The sequence below is a fragment of the Bemisia tabaci genome, chromosome 9, assembly GCF_918797505.1.
Source record: "Bemisia tabaci chromosome 9, PGI_BMITA_v3".
NCBI lineage: Eukaryota > Metazoa > Arthropoda > Insecta > Hemiptera > Aleyrodidae > Bemisia > Bemisia tabaci.
In genome coordinates this window covers 37,947,403-37,965,207 of record NC_092801.1, presented here as the reverse complement: position 1 = coordinate 37,965,207, position 17,805 = coordinate 37,947,403, and the positions used below count along the sequence as shown (strand labels likewise).

Here is a 17,805-nt window from a genome sequence, read left to right as displayed (position 1 = left end):
ACGCCGCACTGTGGATTGAGTCAATAGGAGAGGTCGGACAAAATTTCTAAACTTAAAAAGCTTGAAACTCCGTTTATAGAAGGCTTTGAAGGTCTAAAAGTGGTATCATTGATTTTCTCATGAAATTTTCATCTAGAAGCACCCCTTGAAATTTAAAATGTGACAAAATAAACATAAAAATTGGCAGTTTTAGTAAGAAATTTCATGTCCGACCTCCCAGATTGACTCAATCCACTGTGCGCCGTTTGTAAAATACGTATTCGACTTTCTTGCGGAGACGCTTATCCACAAACATTCTTGGTAATTTTTCTTTGGTCGTGGAATCTAGATTTGCAGCGACATTTTTCTAGTGTTTTTCGTGTTGGAAGGTTGGCTGCCATTTTCAGCCCTTCGAGCTTCATATCTTGACGCGTCCGGACTCCATACCGCAGTGGCGTGGCGTACTTTGCAATATATCGATTGATCGCCCATTTAAATCCATGGAAAAGTATCGATGAACAGGGTGGTCGCAGCGAACACCTTAGTAATCGATTATTTACCACAGCTTCAAATGGGGAAATATCGATAGATCGCAAAGCACCTCAAGCCACTGTCCCATACGGGTATTCTAGCTCAAAACAGGGCTCTTGTTTTCACTTGAGCCTCAGTCGACGGTGCGAGATCTAAAATATTGCGTCTCAACGGTTACTAACCCCTCAGCCTCGCTTTACCGTTCTGACATCGGTGCCGATCAGTCATTCTTTCCTTCCTGATTGTCCTGATCGATGACTGATTTTTCTCGTCGCAGCCCGCCCGCGCTCCCGCCATTGTTTGCCACCGATTGCGCATGCGCGAACCGCGTTTCAAAACGCCAGCCCGCCCGTGGCCAGGAAGAACCAAACCAGGGTTGACAAATTATTCACCACAGTATTTACTCTTGACGGGAGGCCAATGCCAATGATACTAATCAGCTACAAACACGTCACACAGTCTCAATTTTTTTGAAATGTTCCAATGGCCCTCCGCTGAATGGAGAGAATGAATTATCAGAGGTTAAAATTTTTAAAACAGCAGTCCTTGACGATGGCGATATCAAAAACATAGGAGAAAAAACGGGAAACAAGGCTAAAAGTTCCACATAACATTCTGAGACGGCCCAAAAATGAGCCTTTTCAGCCGGAAGAATAAAAACAAGCAGGAAGCTCCAACGCATTGGCGTCGGAGAGCGGCTCTGGGGGCAGTAGTTGTAGTCAAGAATGAGGGCCTAGACACATTTTGTCATTGATGTACAATCCGACAACTGTCGATTCATGTTTTGTAACTTAGCAGATTTACGTAGCCGGTGTATAAATGTGTATTGGGCTTTGATATGGCGAATACATGGCATTATCACTTGTTGTATACTTTTAATTTTGAAAGCTCTTTGGAGGTCCGCTTCCTAAAAAATCTCTGATCTTCGAATAACTTTTGATGAGCTAGAGGTAATGGTTCTATCTGCAGCTCGTGGACTTCTGTACGATATTGTCCAGAATCATCTAAATTTTCAAAAAGTGTCCGCTTGTTCGATACCCAATTTGCTCATTCATGCATACAAGGAGAAGCGCATGAAAGCTTTAGCAGACATTTTGGAGATGAATCAAGAATTAGATGAAGAATTTATGACTTAAATCACGGCACCTTAATCACGGGATGACCTTAATTACGGCAACTATTTATTGTCCATGAGATGCAGATGGTTCCATTTCCCTAGCTCATCAAAAGGTATTCGAAGATCAATTTCATCAGCCACCCGTACGAACCACGTTTCTAGTGACCCGTACTTGCTTCGCACGTATGAAACATACAATCAGAGAAAACAGAATTCATCTTACAATAATCAATAATCAGTAGGACATGAATCGTTGCGATGTATAATACGACATTATAATGCGGCATTACTATTGCAATTCATTTTAATGTTTAGGGGCATTATAAATCATTATTGCCACGTCGGAATGAAATGTTGTAGACTGAATTGAAAAGCATGTTGGCAAAATTTATTATAAAAATAGTATAACATGTAGGTACATAACATAAAGGTAATACAAATTAAATGATTAGAGCGTGTATATTTCATTACATTATAGGTATATTACAATCATTTTTGTCATTGTTGGAAATTTTGATAGTTTGAATTTTGATAGTTGATAGTTGATAGTTTGAGAGTTGAAAATTTGGTTATTTTATTTAGTTAAGGTGATTCGATAGACGCCATATTTTGTGTCAGAATGGCATGCGACATATCCCATCAATTGGTTCCATTTTTTCATTTACTCATCATTTTTCTCCAATTTTAAGTTTCGCAATTCTGTTTTCAGGAGACTAAAGCACTCACTTATCAATTTGTATATTTATATTGAGTTAAGGGTAGAGACGTATTCCTCACCGGAATTGAGGAATGGAGGTGTTACAGTAAGTCCGGCATTAGGTTCCATTTCGACATCAGCGACGATCAACGCTACGATACTGGAAGCCAGTCTTCCGATATTAAATCCCTAGCGGGGAAGAAAAAAAATGCCTAGATTTCGCTAAAAATCCCTAAATCCCCAGATTTGCTCAAATATACTTAAAAAATCCCTAGATTTTGCAAAAAGCGCCATTTTTTTTATGAAGAATCATGATGTCATTCGATGTAGCGATTTGCAATATTTAAATCTGATTGGCTCGTTTGAATTTTGGCGCTCTCTGAAAGCAGTGCTAATCCAGACCAATAAAATGAAAGAATATTAGTTGATTTCTTATTATTAACAGGTTGAATGCAGTTGAATGTCAAGTACATCGAAGGACGCAATCGTTTTAATTTCCGGCTTATTTGCGGGGAAAATAGTGTTGCCAAAAAGGCCTACAAAATATAGATGAAAAAATGTTTTCGATTGTCGAAGCTATAATTGAGGTTAAAAAGTTGATTTTTGGTAACTTTACCTCATCAAAAAAAAATCCCTAGATTTCCTGAAAAATCCCTAAATCCCTGGAAATTCCGGAAAATCCCTAAATCTAGGAATAAACTCTTAGACATCGGATGGCTGTTGGAAGCATTAGAGTCAACATTTGAAACGCTGCTGCAGAATTTGCCGGGAGTATAATCGAGTGTTGAAAGTCAGTAGAATTGAACAATGTAATAATTGCTTTCCGAAATAAGCGTTATAATAAAAAAACAACGAATCTGAACTGTTAATACTGGAACACACCTTCTGTAAATGTACCTTGCGAGAGATAAGTAAAAAAATAGATGTACTGGAGGAGAAGTGCTTCTCCACAGAGTTTGAAGAAGGAAAAAAAATGCCCAAATTTACTTACTTCAGCATTTTCGGCAAAATCACTGCAATTTCCGAACCTTTTTCTGGCCAGGGGCCAAAATTAAATGATTATGAAGGGCCACTCAGATGTTGTAGATAAAAATAGGACTGTTGAAAAAGTCGCCGTTTTCAATAAATATGTACCCGGAATGGAAGACATCTAGGGGAAAATTGTTACGATTTTCCGATGCAAATATTTTCCTACAATCTATTTTCCTGCGTTTTGGGATTATACGTACTAAGCAGGCTAAGGGCCCGTTCGCCAAAACTAATCGGAACTGTATGAATGAATTGCTCCTTTTAAAAATCAAAACAATATCGAATTGCGATATATTACACAGTTAAGATAGGGCTATGTCCTGTCGTAAGCGGCGACATAAAGTCGATATCATTTCAATAATCGCCCCAATGGCCACGATAGTTGTTAGACGTTTACGGTTTCCCTGGTAACCTTTGTTTGCTATCAGCTGATATCGAGTAAATGACTAGGAAGCTCCAACCCAGTGGTTAAAGCTTCCTTAACCGCGAAAACTTTAAAATTCAAATTTTCAAATTTTGAACGTAAAGTACATTTTTTCCATCACGAGATAAAAGCACAAACAAGTTTTGAATTGTTGACTGTATCACCATGATTCCAAAAATACAATACACAACATAGCATTGACTAACAATAAAACAGTATGCAATAAAATAAAGTCATGACAAGGAACATAGCCGAAAATGGCGCCGATTCCCATCAACCAACGCGCGGTCTCTACAATGTAACATGCTGCATTGATACTCCCCAGCTGGGACCGTCCGGAATAGCAGCTCTAGTGCAAGCACCAGAGCCGCTAATAAAGTATAAAAAGATTTTCAGAGTCGGTACTGCTGTTTTGCCGGAACTTACGCCAGTTTTTTCCCCGATTCAGGCAAGACCAGCAATTTTTTTTTTTTTTTTCGTAGAAAGCAGATTTTTCCGAAGTTCCTGATGAAAATTACCTCGTTATTGAAGCCAATTATCATGCTTTTCCGCATAGCTGCATCATCTCTGATTGATCGATAGCCAAAGAATCATATTTACACCCTCATCCAGAATTACTGTTTATTATTTATCCTCGATGGATGTTTAATGGGTAAATCAGCTCCCCAATGGAGCTGAGAGGACCCCGAAATTTTCCATCCTTTTAAACATCCGAATTTTTTGGCATCGAATATACCCATCCTCTGGTGTGTTTTAATCCTTACTCTTTAGATATTTTCTATTATTTTCAATACTATCCCATCCCATCCCACCCCATCCCACCCCATCCCATCCCATCCCATCCCATCCCATCCCATCCCACCTATAATAGTTACCCGACCTATGTCGTCAATTCTTTCGTTCACGATAACTACCGTTAGATTTACGTTAGCTGATTCAAATTTTGTAATTTTGTCCATTTTGGTTTGATGAAGAACTGCATAAATTTTCGGTTAAATCGCGCATTTACCGACTACTTATAAACGGTAATTAACGTAAGTGTCCTACATACGCTGTTTTCCACTAATCTGTTTTTATGAAAGTTTCATTCCTTGGTTTCCTTGATAACCTTTGTTAGCTATCAGCTGATGTTTTATTTTAATTTCATTTTTTCATTTTTTTTTGTTAATAAATCATCGCTGGGTTAGTTTTAATTTTTTTGCCACCATTTATTCTACCTCCCCCCCCCCCCCCAGCTCATTTTTCTAGCTCCATCACCCTCTCCCCACAACCCATTTTTCTATAGATTTTATCATTTTTTTATGGCATGTCTTGCTCCCCTACCACCATTTTTTCGGGATCATAGATATTTTAGCGGCTTCCGGGATTACCATCTAGTATATCCAGTACTGTTCCCCGAACGGATGATGTGGCAACTGAAAACAGGAGCCACTGCGCAAGATGACAGGGCAGAACGAGGCATCGCTTTTCCTCCGGAGTGAGTCGGTTGCTTACAGTGGCGTGGCGTGCATTGCGATATATCGATTAATCTGTCATTGAAACCTATGGGAAAGGATCGACTAACATGGTTTTCGCAACGAATACATCAATAATCGATTCTTTACCATAGGTTTAAATGGGATAATATCGATAATCGACCATTCACGCCTCGCTACTGGTCGCTTGGCGTTGGCTGTTTGTTTTCGTTTCTCACAATCGCAATCCACCGTCGCTCAGTGGATCGAGTCGATTAAAGAGGCCGGGCATGAATTTTTCAATATATCTGCAAATTTTGGCGTATTTTTCGTCATATTTTAAATTTTTAGAGGTGCTTCTAGTAGACAATGGAGATGTTGCATGTGTGAGGAATTTGCGATTTGACTGTTGATTCTTGTGTGAAAGTTCGCGAGAAACACGATGGTGCCACTGGTTTTCTCTGAAATCAACTCCCAAGCTCAAAAAAACCTCTCAAGTTGAGGCCAACATGGAGGGGATATCCCACCCTACCCTGAGAGTCCATCTCTACATCAAAACAAACTCTCCATGCAAAGATAGGGGGCAAATAAATTAGCAGTGATGCCGTGTTTCCAGTTTTAGAGTCTCCAAATAAGGTGGCAGCCCTATCAATGTATTTGCTCTCTATCTTTGCATGGAGAGTTTGTCTTGATGTAGAAGTGAACTCTCAGGGTAGGGTGGGATATCCCCTCCATTTTGGCCTCAACTTGAGAGCTTTGTTTGAGTTTGGGAGTTGATTTCAGAGAAAACCAGTGGCACCATCGTGTTTCTCGCGAACTTTCACACAAGAATCAACAGTCAAATCGCAAATTCCTCACACATGCAACATCTCCATTCCAAGAGAAAACCAATGGAACCACTGTCAGAACCTCAAAGTTTTGTATAAACAGAGATATAAGCGTTTGAAGTCTCCGAATTTTGTCCGACCTCTCCTCTTGACTCGATCCACTGTGCGCCGCTCCCCTGCGAATCCGAGTGGGACACACACGGCCCTCCGGCGCGCATGCGCAGTCGGTTTCGCGCCGCGGATCGCAGATGTCGGCCAACGCGCAAAACCGCTCACCGGTGCGGCGGTTCCAGGGCCCGAATCGCAACGGAAAGCGGAAACTCACGGGATCCAAGGAAATCGAACCGGGGTGGAATAATGTTAGCGGCGCAGAAGAAATTCCATTCGGGCCGGTGACGCGACGTGAGCTCAGCCTCGGATTATTGAATGACTCGCGACACCAGTGGCGTAGCGTGAATTGCGATGTATCGATTGTTATGCCATCTAAACCTATGGTAAAGAATCGATTAGTAAAGTGTTCGCTGCGAACACTCTGTTTATCGATCCTTCTCCATAGATTTAAATGGCATGACAATCGATATATCGCAATTCACGCCACGCCACTGCGCGACACCGGTTTTCAACGCAAAATGACGCGGAACATCAGAGCGACGGTCATAAGCTCTGGATAGACGATCAAATTCCCGAACCAATTCCGATCAAAGTAGCATCAAAGTGTCGGGAGTCATCAGTCTTAAACTCATTAATTTGCTTCATTTTAAAATGAAAACTTGGCAGAAATGTTTCCTGTGGCAGGAAATGATGTATGGTGGCATTTCGTTTTGCTCGTACTTTGAACAAAAAAGTGCGGCCCGTCAAAATTTGATGGTAGATGGTGACCACCAGTCATCAGCATGTCTACTTTGATCGGAATCGGTTCGGAATTTGATCGTCTATCCAGGGCTGATGAGTAGGTATTGAGAGCATCGGCCAGTTGAGATATGAGTACAGAGATTTTGGTAGTTTCGAGTTTGATTTATATGTAATTTCTAACTATTATTTTCTAGGCCTAAAAGTACGACTACTAGTTTCATCTGTCAATGCTCTTCGTTCTTGAGCTGATCCTTTCATTTGTAGTAAAAGTTGATTCTATTCCTTGTCGGCTACATCAATTGGACTACATTTTGCAATTTAGAACTATAAATTCTAGCCCGGTTTAAAAACAACGCGTAAGCCATTAGTTTCCCTATGCACATAAGCGTTTTTTCCAGGAGAGCCAGAATTTATAGTTCCAAATTGCAAAATGCAGTCCAATTAAAGTTTACAATTAATGAATTAGGAGAGAGAGAGTAAGAACGGCCACTGAAGGTTCCATTCGTGATTGGTCAATTTCCACTCGTGAAATGAGTTCCTACCGCTTTTTGGAGTTAGGAAGCCACTACCGGCGAGTAGGGAATTCGAATAAGGAAACACAAAAGTTGATACAAGGTTGGAAAACCTCCAAAACGTTAGTTAAAGTGGTGCAAAGGCCCAAACCGGCTGATGGTCTCGACGGGGAGTACTGGGACCGGGAGAACTCGGACTCCGTCGTTATTTGAGCAGCGTATATAATGTGGTATCATTTGAATTTGAAGGCGTTCTCAAGTAGCGGGTGTCCGAACGATTGTATGCCAAGAGAGTGCCACTTCGCTCCAATAATATAAAGTGGGTGTCTGATCGTAGGAAGACAGAACTACACTAAACCGCATAAATAAGCCTATTTTTTTCGTATGATATGAATGGGTCTGATGCACGCAAGAGGTACAGACAAATAAGTACACTCTTCCCAGGTAAAATCACACGAAAATTACGTTGGACACGTCAAAAAAATCTAAAATCTATTCTTTAGTGCGCAATTTGAGTAGTTTGTAACACGCTTTTTCAAGTTTCCCGCGTCTGCGGGCAGTTTTTCTCAGTCACCGCCGACCAGGTTTGCACGAGCAGAGAAGTCAGAAAAACCAATCTGAGTAAACCAACGATTTCACTAACTTTTTCAATTGTATGATATCAACAGTTTTCAAGCATTTGTTAACTTTTTTTTTAGTTCGCAATAACAAAAGCTTTGAATCAACTGACATCTTACGCAAGGAGAGTTTATAGCAGTTCGCGAGATGTTTGTTCATTTAGGTGAGATCTCTCTGCGGGCAAACCTGACTGCCGGTCACCGTGAAAAACTTCCCCGCATACGCGGTAAATGTGAAAAAGCGTGTTACAAACTACGCAGATTGCAAAGGAGTGGATTTCATAGATGTTTTTTGATGTGATCAACGTGATTTTCGAGCGAATTTTCCCAGAAAAAGTGTATTCAAATGTTTGTATCTCTCCCGTGCATCAGACCCATTTTGTGGCTGAGGCTGCGTAAGTTAGTCCATGCCCAGTTTGCGCCAGTCCACACTATGGTTTCTTGAACCTTAATCTTATCAACGATACACGAAGCAAGCACTGCAATTTTTACTGCAATGTAAATTTTAAGTATGTGCACCGATGCGGTCAGTGGCGTGGCGTGAATTGCGATATATCGATTGTTATACCGTATAAACCTATGGCAAAGGATCAATAAACTGGGTGTTCGCAGCGAACACCTTAATAATCGATTCTTTACCATAGGTTTAAATGGCATAACAATCGATATCTCGCAATTCACGCCACGCCACTGGATGCGGTGAATAGTGCTATCCACATATTATCTCCTAAAACCATATCATACAATCACGTGTCCCAACTGTTGAAACTTTTTTCAACAATTTGAAACAAATAATGAAACTACTTGGTAAAATTGCTTTTTACTTTTGTAAAACTCACCAATTTCACTTATAATATTTTATTGTCGACACATTTCGACCGCGGAACAGTCGCGCCGCACGCATCAAGTCCTGAAGAGGGGACCTCGTGAGAACTTAAAAATATTTTCAAAAAAATATTTTTAAAATGTTTTTAAAACTTTTTTAGGAGATATTTCAAAAATGATTACAGGCAATATTTTTGAATTATTTTAAAAATATTTTTTGTAAACAGTTTCAAAATATTCCCTAAAAAGTTTTAAGAGCATTTTGAAAATATTTTAATTACAAAATTGTCATGAAAATATTTTGATAAAGGTGACAATATTTTCAAAATAATTTCAAAATATTTTGTGCTAGCTGCAGGGTTGACTTGGTCTCGAAACGCGTCGACAGTAAAATATAATAAGTGAAAGTGGTAAGTTTTACAAATGATGAGCTAGTTTTAATAATTTTAACATTTTCTACATCAAAAACTATCGACTTCAATCGACAAGGGTGCAGAAATGGTTCATGGCAAATATTGGTGCAATGTCAGCTTTAAAATACTTTCATCCTCGGAACATTTCCTCGCTGAAAAAACGTCAGAAGCACGTAGTACGTGTCGAGGGAGAACATTAAAAAAAAAGAAAATCAGGAATTTTTGTTTACTTTGTCTCTCCTTTATAAGAAAATCAAATGAGAAGTACACAGAAGAAACCAAAACGCAAAAAAATAAAACCCTCATATTGAAAAAACCCACGGGAAGTAATGGATTGCTGATTTAACAATTAAATTGTTAAAAAATAGGTCCGACATGTTTGAAATTCACATTTTACCATAGTGGTAAGGTAATTTAACGTCGGGGATAGTAAAATTAGCATTTTTTTTTTATCGCACAATCTACCTTGAAACTTGTCGGACACTTTTTCAACTGCAAAATTGTTAAATCAGCAATTTAATTTTTTCCGTGTTCCTCACGAGCGCACGCGATATGTTCCCTCACGTGACGCGCGCTCAAACATTTATACACCTCTAAAAAAATTTCATTCCATCTTTTGAACTTTTTTTAGGCCATTGTCGAACTGAAGGATTTTATCAGCATTTAAAATTCTAAATTTTTCAAAGCGAATTTTTAAAAGTTGCAAAGCTCGAACTCAACTCATCCTCACACACACCACCCTAGTAGCAGAACCATAGAAGGAAAAGATAAAGATTGTGTACGAAAGTTAATTTTTATTATATAATGCATGCATACGAAAGTGTTAAAAGTGAACATTTTTATGTAAACATTGTATAAAAAAAGTCATAATTTTCATGAGCTTTTCGCAAACACACTAAAAAATCTTCTATGTCGCGAAAAGCTCAAGATAATGATGACCTTTTTTTTTATATAATAGTTACATGAAAACGTTCACTTTTAACATTCTCGTATGCATCCGTTATATTGAAAATAAAAAAATTGTCTAAAAGAAAAACCCCTTATCTATTTTTTATCTTTTTTTCATATATTATTGTCAGGTCTGAACTTTGATTTTTTTATAAATGCGTAACACGTTTTTTTTTTTTTTTTTTTTTTTTTTTTTTTTTTTTTTTCATATAAAACTACCGTTTAGATAACATATGAGTTTTTTTATACTTTTTTAAGACAAACAAAAATTTGTTCTGCTACTAGGGAACGACGAAAAAGTTTTATCCCGGATCACATGCCGTCACCACATGCCGAACCCCATGGCAGGGACTTCATTCATCGCTAAGGAATGTATAAAGGAGGGTCACGGCTCTATCGATTTTTTCTCTCCTCGTCCCGGAGGGCGGGGGGGAGGGGCAGGAACTGGGTCTGCTTCAAGCCCCGCATGACCCAGCTGAATGAAATCCGTCACCCGTGGTGTGGAGCGAGCGGTGCTGGCGCGACGACGCGCGGAGGGGAGGGGAGCTAACTCGGGTAGTTGGACAGCGTTCATCCCGCGTAAGCGTAAACAGTCTCCAGCTTTTCGTGACGGTGTGCAGACGCTACGCATAGCGGTCTCCCTCTCCGAGCACGTGAATAATCTCTGTTTTCGGTTTGTTTGTTTTGTAAATTGCTCCCGATTCTTTTCGTTTCGTCCCTTGAGTTTTGTGCGTTTGCGAAGGTTTACTACCGAGTGCTTTTTGCGTTGGATTACCTTTCACCTCCGCTCCTGAATTTTATGTAAGTCCAGACGAGATCTGTTTGTTTACACTTTGCGTCGGGTAAAAAATGGTCGGGTTTTCGGTGGCGCTTAGCGGCGCTTTGATTCTGTTCTTATCTGTTTTGTGGCGTACTTTGGTACACATTCCTCTGATATCAATTTGTCACTGCTTTAGTTGATTCTTAAAGCTGTTGATTTGACAGCTCGGGTGTAGAGTGTTCGTTATCCGTAGGTGACATCATTACTTGGCGTTATATTATCATTATTTGAGTTTATTAATCGTGGATTCAGAAAATCACCAACGGATAGGGCAGCATGGAATGGAAGAGACTTACTTATGGAACATTTGAAAGTTCGATAAAACAGCAGAAAATAAATCGGATAATACCAAGAAGTATGCTCGAAACATTTTGATGGAAATTCAAAATATTGTGTTAAATTCAGCATGTTCTTTCCTTTCGTGTCATCTCACATAAGTATGGTCAGATTGAAGAATTTTACACTTTTACTACCTCTGACAAACTTCACGAAAGTTTCATTATGAAGTCTATTAATGTTCTTTAGTACGCAACGTTTGTTTACATTATGCCGAGTATTTGTTCTTGTAATTACAAGTTTACCTGACCCCTAAACAACAGAAAGACAGGAAAAGCTGAGGTACAATACAGTCGCATCTTCATTTCACTTTTCTTAACACGTTGCTGTCTTGTGTGCAATTTTACCTCTTCTGATCTTGTTAAGGATGTTCAGATTTTTGTAGCAGAAAGGTCTCAACAACCGTTAAACCACTTGACCTAATTTGCTCCTTCCTTGAGAAATGTTCCAATTTTCTAACTTGCCGTTGAAGCTTGATGCGCTTTTTACCCTTCTCGTCGAATCCTTCGTCACAAATCATGTAAATTACCTACTTCACGAAGCATTGATTTATCAGAACGTCTCTTAGGTATCTGTATTTTTTTGATCGTGCAGCCGCTTGAAAGAAGAGGAGGTTAGAAAAGTTAAAGAGACGAAGGTCTGGTGAAGATGTTTTTCACTTTCATTTTGTCCAAATACTTTTTTTAATTTACCTTTTGAAAAAAATAACATATTTTCTCGGAAAATTGGTAGTTGCCAATCGTTACCGGCCTTATCGGCAGAAAGCGCATCGATAGGTTCATTTTTTTTGCTTGAAAAAGAATGGTAATCCTTCTGACTGAGTTTTTAAGGACACAACAATACGGCCTCTTATTAGACCACGCTAGGAAGTATCTTTTCTTCTTGAAGGCTTTCTTACGCATCGACGCCCTTTCACCTGGAAAATGAGGCAACCGCACTTCTCGGTATTACACACAGATACTTTGGGTATAGAAAAGGATGCAAGTATTCAGCCACTAAAACCACGCTAGGAAACACTATCTCTCGTTGAAGGCATTTTTTTTGAGTCAACACTCATCATCTAGCAAATGAAGTAACCACTTAACTCGCTAATGTACGCTGCTAGCTGCTGTCGATTGGGGTTTGAAAGCATGCAACTATTCGGCCTCTGAGGCCACGCCAGGAAGTATCCTTTTTCGTTGAAGGCGTTTGTCATGCATCGACACTTTTTATGTAGCAAATGAAGCAACCGCATAGCTCGCTACTCTATGCTGCTATTCTATTGAGTATGTTTTTAACGGATAAAACTATTCGGCATCTAATCCCTCGCTAGGAAGGATCTTTTCTCATTAAAGGCGTTACAGACGTACTCTTCTTATCAGGAACCTACCAAAGCGGTGGAATCGGGACGTGCGAAAACCGCTGACGTCCATTTTTCCAATCTTAAGTTTTTTTGAGTTCATAATACTTTCCGGAGTTGGTCGCTACTATACTACGAAAGTGGCGTTAAAACTCACCTTCGGGGTTTCTTAATTCCAAAACGAGTCCTTTCATCAATTTCATGTTTGTACCAACTCTTTAAAGGATTATGAACTCGATGAAACTTAAGACTGGAAAAATGGACATTAGCGGTTTTTGAACGTCTCGATCCAATTGAAATATTTTTCGGCCAAATGGATTGGTTTTGGGATCATATAGGCTGGGTAAATTTTGCAATTAGGATTTAGGAAGTACTATTTCTGAATAGTTAGCTGAAACACCTATCTACTATCTGCTGGATCACTAATGGTATAATCTATCGATGGCCAAAATTCGAAACCGCGTATCTCCGTTTGCGAAGTGGTATAGGGCTGCCATAATTTATTTTTTCTTTTAAAAATCAGTCAACGTTCATCATTGAAAACTTACTTGACTATTCTTTTCTGTCAGCAGTATATTCTGTACAAATTTCAAGCTTTGACTTCAGCCAGGGTGTCTAGTGTCTACCAGTCCGAAATAGTAATGATTTTTTAAGGGCGGTCCGGAAGTACTGAGAAAGCACATAAATTCCGCCAGAAGGTCCAGAATTTTTTCGTTTTTTTTTTGTTATTTCTGTCGCAGTCTGACCGAGGAATTCTAATTTTTGAAATTTTTCGAATTTCGTCAATTGGAGGTACTGAAAAAGTACTGAATTTTCCTGTCGAGGAGGTACTGACTTTCTTGGGAGTGTACTGATACTGCAAAGGTACAGCTTGTTTTAGTAGACACCCTGCTTTAGCGCATTTCTCTTTAATATTAAAACAGAAGCGGACATTTTGAAAAACCGCAATGGAGATACGTGTTTTCGCCGAAACAAACAAGGTTTAGGTCATGAATATCTTATTTATACAAGAGCTAGAAACAGGAGTTCCGGGTGCAAAATGTGGTCCGTTTCAGCAAACAGTCTTGCGCCTGTTCCTCATGAAGATTCCACATCCAAGGTTGTTGAAATCCTTCGGGAAACGACAGGGAGCTATTTTGACAAATTCAAAGAGACAATACTTTCTTCACTGCGGTTACGAAACTTCTCCCCCGAACAGTCGTTCTGGCTCCACGCCAAAGTAAGCTGGTTATTGGTGTGTTAAAACATGCCTGGAGTCTCAAATGATTCCATCCATGCAGAGTTTTGATTAAATGGATGTGTTTCTGCCAAACGGAACTAAGTGCCCTAAGGCGTGAGCCGTGAGACCCATAAGAGTATATGCTCAGTAGGGCTCACGTCATAATGCACATAGTTCCGTTTGGCAGTAATGCGTCCAAATTTGCCAAGACTCATCTCATCTCCCAATTCCCTTTCCTCCGACAATGATGACCGAACTCGAAAGCGACCTTGTAATGTCTAGGAATTCCCGAGGGACTAATTACTAGGCAGTGTTGCCACTTTTATAAAGAAATTTAAAAAGATTCTAATTAGAAGAACCTGAGGAAGACTTTTTCAGATATCGACCTAAACGCTTTTTCAAAACAAAATTCGGCTTCAACGTGCGCACCCTGCGTCATACCCTGCATCATATGATTATCGGCAGCCAATAACCCTTTGTCCACTTTACCCTATCATTCGATCCACAGAGAGACAGTATGGTACACTGCCGCGTTAAGGAAGAATGGTGTATGAACATTCGAGAGTTGCCAAATTTCCTTTTTTCCTATTTTTCCTAATATTTGGAGAAAAATATTCGTAAGTTTACCAGGAAATTTGCGTTTTATCGGAACAATTTTGGCAACGCCTGAAGGTTCATACGGCGTTTTCCCTTAGCACGACAGTAAATGGTACAGAGAGAAAACACAACATACAAGTTTTGTTAGGACGGGGAATGGAACACAGAGGAACCCCAAGTCTTTGGTTGATTCTGTTGATTTCATTGCAAAAATGAGAATGTCCGTGATTTGAGTACCAATTTGTCAGGTGCATGCTTTGACTGCTTGCCTAGCATTGGTTTTTTTTAAAAACTGTGACTCTGTCCCTAGCTGCTACGTTCAGTCTAAGTCTAACAATAAGCCTAGATAAGTTCTCAACTGTCAACTCTCCCATCAAAATTCGGCAAGCTGGCAAATCAGGGTTCGATGGCGAAGACTGATCGGTCCGCCTGCCAACCAGCATCGCATCGCGTCCTTCCAAGAATGCAGTTTTTTAAAATCCCTTCGGACACAGGTTCATACATAATAGCTGACCTTTTTACCTGCGAAATTGAAACTGGGAAAAGAAATGGGAGTAAAAAGGATATTGTTTCGTCCGACAGGCGACAGGTTATTATCCGCGGGATCAGTGCGTTCCGTCTACACGGTTGCCACATTAGGCGGAAAATCTGTCTACGGACGGTGCAAATCTATGGCCAAAGTGCAGAACCACGTCTCTGTCGCGCGCGGTGTTTCAAAATTTTCGCTATTATTTTATTTTTTCCAAGAACCAAGCCAACTGAATAGCTTGAAATTTATACGGAATATTCTGCCGAGAGAGAGGAAAAATCAAAGCAGTTTTCAAGAAATTACGTCCATTTACTTTCCGATGAAAACATAAAATTTACCAGGGAGTCTGCAATTTCATGAATGGAGATACTTGGCTTCGCTCTTTGGTGATCGGAACGTATGTTTCATTTTTTCTTCGAGACTGCACCAGTGGCGTGGCGTGCATAATCGATTATCGATATTTCCTCATTTGAAGCTAGCGAACACCTTACTAATCGATTCTTTCCCATAAGTTTAAATGGCAAATCAATTGATATATCGCAATTCACGCCACGCCATTGGACTGCACGTGGGAAATTAATGCATGGACGCAATTATGGACGCAAATTTGATGCAATATGGCAACTACGCAGATTGCGCGTTAAGGAGTGGATTTTTTTTACTTTTCTGATGTGACCAACGTGAATTTCGAGCGTATTTGCTCTTTAAAAGTGCATTCAGTAATAGTCAAGTCAAATAAGGGTTGAACCTGGAACTAATTGTATGTTTGAGTTTTATGGGCTCATTTTATTCAGAAGATCGAGGAGAATCGAATGAGCTGAAATTCGCCAAAATTTGACCCTGAAACTCTCCGAAAACTGAAAATTGTCCGAAAAAAATCCACGGATTTTTTTTAATGAAATGCGAATCATCTTAGAAAGCGCACATCTGAGCATGAAAAGCAGTGGCGTGGCGTGAATTGCGATGTATCGATCGTTCTGCCATTTAAACCTATGGTAAAGAATCGATTATTAAGGTGTTCGCTGCGAACACCCTGTTCAGCGATCCTTTCCCATAGGTTTAAATGGCAGAACAATCGATACATCGCAAAGCACGCCACGCCACTGATGAAAAGCAATAGGACTAAAGTTAAAGGACGCTAAATTTCAAATTAGATGTATCTATGAAAACTGCATGAAAGCCAAAAGTACCTACGCGGAGTTAGAGCTCCCCGAAAAAATTCTTCCGAAATTTAGTTCACTTGATTCTCCTTGATCTCCTGAATAAAATGAGCCTAAACAACTTAAACATACAATTATTTCCGGGTTCACCGTTTTTTCGCCCATATTTGACTCGACTATTAGCCGTAGCTTTTGTGTACAACAGACCCATTGACAAATGCGGTCTATTTTAGAGACCAATTTTCGTCTGTGGAAAAATCGGGAGTTTTCTTTTCAGTTTGACAACCCGGTCGCGCATATGGAGAAAGGCGAAAACACTAGCGTCCGGCTGATGCTGATGAGAGGCCACTGCATCCAGGTATGAAGAACGACGCGCGATGCGCCAAGTATGCAGCCGAGTTATGCCGATTGAGAGAAAAGAGGGAAAAAAGAAAATAGCTCTCATTAAATTATTCTGACAGGCGCAGCCGGCCACTGCTATACTGATTTTCTCCCACTTGATCGCAACAAAGTTAAACGAAAGCACTTCACCTGTGATTAATGTGACGCATGACGCCGATCTGCAGAAACGTTATGTAAACTCCACATCCTTGACCAAACTGCCGCGCCGTGCTGCACTGGAAAAAAAAGAATCTTAAATTTGCCGCCAAGAAGTATTTCTTCTTAAATCAAGAATTTTGCTGGTTAATATAAGCTAAATTTTTGCTTAACCCAAGCATTATTTTTCTTGAATCAAGAAAAAGTCAGCTTAAAGCAAGATAAAGAAAATTCTCGGCGGCAAATTCATGAATTATCATGCTTGATCCAAGCTACTTTTTTTTCAGTGTAAGGTAGAACGCCGTATGAACCTTCAGGCATTCCCAAATTTTGATTGATAAAACACGAATTTTCTGGTAAACTTATGAATATTTTTCTTCCAATTTTTCAGGTAATTTTGCTCGCAATTTCACCTAAAGTTCCTGAAAATTTCATGGAAAGATATTCATAACTTTCCTCAAAAATAAATATTTAATCGAAGAAAATTTGGCAACTCTTGAATGTTCATACGGCGTTTTTCCTTCGCGCGGCAGCATTGCCAAACTGCCAAACCACGTATCTCCGTTTGCAATGTTGCAGACTTCCGGCCGTACTTCATTTTTTATGAAAATCTAGTCGACGTAATCATTAATATAAACTTCGAAGGATTCTGCCTTTTTCTATTTCACTCGAGGGGAAGTGTCCCCTCCCGGACTCTCTTCCCCACCCGGTGACTGACGCTGCGCTGTGCTGAACGGTTCTGCCTGAACCTTTCCCCTACGTCTGACCGTTCCCCACTCCACTGTCAATCGAACCATATGCCACCGCTTACGTATTGTCGCTCGCCCACCCAGGTACCTGGCGGCCAGCGGTCAGTTGATGATAAATCTCGCTCATGCTCCTATGCAGCTACGCATTGATTACGCCAGCTAATTACTTTCTAATAATTAGAATTTCTCCGATAATAGTTTTCTTTATTTATTCGACTGTATTTTTTTCTCTGTTCTACTGTATTTTTCCTAAATCTCTGAGTCAGAAATCTGAAGCACTTCGGTATGCACCGA

The 17,805-nt window shown here is 39.9% G+C and overlaps 1 protein-coding gene across 4 annotated transcripts in view; it reads left to right on the top strand.

Annotated features, from left to right (window-relative positions):
- LOC109043926 (growth arrest-specific protein 2) overlaps window positions 1–17,805 on the top strand; it is a 189,715-nt gene that overhangs the window by 12,571 nt on the left and 159,339 nt on the right. The window contains exon 1 of one of the 4 annotated variants that reach the window (XM_072304502.1): window positions 10,729–11,026. The exons of 2 other annotated variants lie outside the window; for them this stretch is intronic. The gene's annotated coding sequence lies outside the window, so the exon portion shown is untranslated. Of the gene's footprint in view, window positions 1–10,728; window positions 11,027–17,805 lie in introns of those variants that run through there. One more of the 4 variants, XM_019061292.2, reaches the window with a different exon arrangement.